Here is a 3618-nt window from a genome sequence, read left to right on the forward strand (position 1 = left end):
GTTTTAAGCTCTGTAAACACCACAGGACCCCCGCCACGGCTACCAGGGATGCTGTCCTTCCCCACAGCCCCTCCCCAGCCCCGGCTGTTTGTCTTCTTGCTGCAGACCCCCCTAAAATCCCAGAGCTGGGATGGGTCCACTATGCCCCCTCGGTGCACCTGCTCCCAAGACCGCTGGGGAGTGGGGCAGAGCTTGGAGTGCCAGGTCCTGCTCGTGGTGCTCGGATGGGGACTTGCTGTCTGTATTCCATGTTGTATTTCCCATGGAGAGTTACTCCAGGTGTCATGTGCCAGGGAACTGCTCAGGCTTTCCCTGGCCTCGGAGATGGGGCTTTATCTCTTCCCTATCTTATCCTTATCTGAGGGGATGAGGTAGACTCTGACCTGTGGACCAGCTGTTGGCTATTCCCTGCTGTTTGGGAGGGAGGCACAGGGAAACTGAGGCACGGTGTGGCACATAGAAATGCATGGGCGTTTTGAGGGATGTTAACACCCTATCTCCAATCCCCTCTGGTGGATTCTGCCTCCCTTCTCCATCCCTTGGGACACATCATGCCTTGGAATACACACGGTACTTGCTGAGGGAGCAACGGGGCCGGGGACGCGCTGACACTCCCTGTCCATCTGTGGGGGCTTCCCTGCGCCCTCAGCTCTCCGTGCACCTCGATGGGGTCCCAGTACTGGGTGCTGTGCAGCCCCGGGGTCCCTGTGAGCCTGTGCCTGGCTGCGGGCCGTGGCCAGCGGGCTGTGCTGTGCTTGGGGGAGCCCATCTGGTTTCCAGCGAGCTAAGGCCCGGCGCTGGCTCCCGGCAGAGGAGTTGCTGCTGCTGCGGCGGCTGTTTACAGCGTGCTGAGGCTCTGGCATGTCCCTGCCAAGTCCCCTCTGCTTCTCCCCCCGGCCATGGGGCTCTGGGGCTGCATGGTAGCCATGCAAAGCTCAGTTCCACGCCCCAGCCTCTGCCCAGTCTCTGCTTGCCCGGAGGATGCTGCTGCCCGCAGCGGCTGTTGTCCTGGGCTGCCCTTCCTGAGGAGTGCTCGCTGTGGCGGGGCTCCTGCCACGGGGATTTTCACATCTCCTTTGCTCAGCGGGGTGGGACACGCAGTGTGGGGACAGGGTGGACTCCCCGGACACTCCATCCGCTCTGTGGGTACTCTGTGGGTGCGGTGCCCTGCGCTTCCCAGCATCCTGCCAGCTCACCCTGGCACCTCCCTGCGGCAGGGCCGAGGGGCGAGGGTGGGCAGAGCCCCGGGCAGCCCCTGTGCGGGGCTCCCGCAGCCACCAGTGCCGCAGAGACACTGCGCAGGGTGGGGGCTGCGCGGAGCCATTTGCCTTTAATTGAATTTATTTGTTACAACCCCAAACAATGTAAAGCAGGCTTCTCCCAGGCTCCAGCTGCCTGCCTGCCCATTAAAATACCATCTAGAACAGCAAATCCCCCCTCCCGCCTTGATATAAAACAGCCGGTCAGCAAGAAGCGGCAGGAGAAGTTTCCCTGCGTGCGAGCCAAGCCCCTGCTCCCCATCCTGCTCCCCCAAGGCCGGTGGCCTGCAGGACTCCTCATCCCCTTTTGGGTGGCTCCGAGAGAAGTACATGCCCTGCAGGGAGACTCAAAGCTCATCTCTGTGGCGTCAGGGCAGGGCAGGCTGAGCCCCGTCCTGCCCACAGAGGTTTTCCAGTTGGTTTTTCAATCCTCATTGGTGTGGCAGGATCTGGCCCTGTCACTCCTGCTGCAAATCTTGGGATCCCCAAACCAGCTGCCCTTCTGCCAAGCCCTGTGGCCTTGCTGGGGTGCGAGTCACCACGCTGTGACAGTGCTGCTGGGGCACACGGGTCCTGGGGGACAGCTGGTCCCTGGGGGCCACAGTGGCAGTGGGAAGGCAGTGGAACAGGGGTGCATGGTGTGGAGCAGGCAGGGATGCCAGGGGTGATTCTGTCCTGCATGGTGCTCCTGTGGCACAGCAGCCTGGTGCCAGTGTGTGTGAGCCAGGATGGGGTCATGAAAGCCGGTCCTGTGGCACCGGGTGCCCATGTCCTAGGGAAACCCTTGATACCCTGGGATGGGGCAGAGCCAGCTCACCCCCAGGTCCTCGGCTTGACAGACACTGAGTGGGTCTCCATGGGCCATTCCATGACTTTTCCGAGGGCATTGATGACATTTCCCAGGGGTGTAGGGCAGGGGTGGGAGAGCCCCAGGTGGAAACCAATGATGACAGACAGGGAGCTGATTGAGAACATGGGGAGGGGGAACCATCCATGCTGGAAAGGAGGACGACAACTTACACTTTAAATATTAAATTGATAAAAAGCTGCAGCTGCCCAGCAGTAGTGCTGGTCCACCGGGAAAGGGAATGGTGGAGCTGTTAATAGCAATCAGGCTGCAGAAGTGCTGAATAGCCGTTTCCCTTCTGTATTTGGGGACACGCCAGATGCTACAGGCCTATCGCTGGACGAGGGAGAAACCCTTTACGTGCCGCTAGGGCCCAGGAGAGCTTGGCAGCAGCAGGCTGGGCTGGTGGGGGCTGTGACTTGGGGGCATGGAGAAACTGCCCCAGGCACTCTATTTATTGGGGTGTCCCCTGTTTTTGGCGAGGAAAACACCAGGTTGAGCATCTTCAGCATTGCTCCAAGGTAGTGATGGAGGGATTGCACATGGCTTGGGTGCTGGTTCATGTTGGTTTACTAACCTTCCTGGATGCCCTCAGCAGCTCCTTAGGGCAGCTTTCCTGGTGGGAGCAAAGGCAGATCTATCCAATAAAGAGCTGAGAAGGCAGTGAAATGAGCAGAGAAACAATCCTAACCACCCCACAAATTATGGGTGCCATTTATCTCTGGCTCTTTTGCACTTCCTGTGCCCCATGGATGGGGTTTTTGTGTCCCTGGCCTCCAACTCTGGGGTCTTGGGCTTGGCTCCCCATGGCAGGGGATGGGGCAGCACTTGTGGGTACACCCAAGGAATGGAGTGTCTTCCTTCTGCCAGCTATGGCCTGGGGGAATATCTGGCCTTTCAGGAGGGTAGATGGTATTGGAGGTGGGTGGACACCCTGCTTTTGTGGGGAGGGGAAGGCGGGGTGAATTTTCTTGGGAAAAGGTATTAATTGGGATGCCTGGTCCTTTGGGGGAGAACACCTGGCCCTTGAAGAAGAGATGCCCATCCACTGGGACGGCTGTTAGAGAGATGCACAGACTCTGGGAGAGCGCTGACTACCCCTTGATATGGCTATATGTGAACCACACCATCCCTTAGGACATCTCCAGGGGGCTGCCCACCCTTTGAGGGGTAGCTGTGGAAGAAGGATGTAGGGAACGCTTTCCTTCGTCGGGTGCCCATCCTCGGGGGTACAGCTACGGCGTGGGGGGTGGGAGGGCCGCGCACCCACCCCGGGGGACGCGTACAGGGGGGGGATGCCCATCCCCGGGGCTGTCCGTGGGGGGCTGCCGGCGCCAGGGCCGGAGGTGTGGGGCAGCCCCGGGCGCGGGCCGCGCCGCCGGTGCCCCGGTGCCGCCGCCGCCGCCGCGCTCCCCCCCGCGGCGGGGCCGGTGCGGTGCGGCGCGGGGCGGCGCGGAGGGGAGCGCGGTGTGTGGCCGCCGGCGGCGGGCGCGCCGTTGCTTAGCAGCGGCG

Source organism: Taeniopygia guttata, chromosome 8 (genome assembly GCF_048771995.1).
Source record: "Taeniopygia guttata chromosome 8, bTaeGut7.mat, whole genome shotgun sequence".
NCBI lineage: Eukaryota > Metazoa > Chordata > Aves > Passeriformes > Estrildidae > Taeniopygia > Taeniopygia guttata.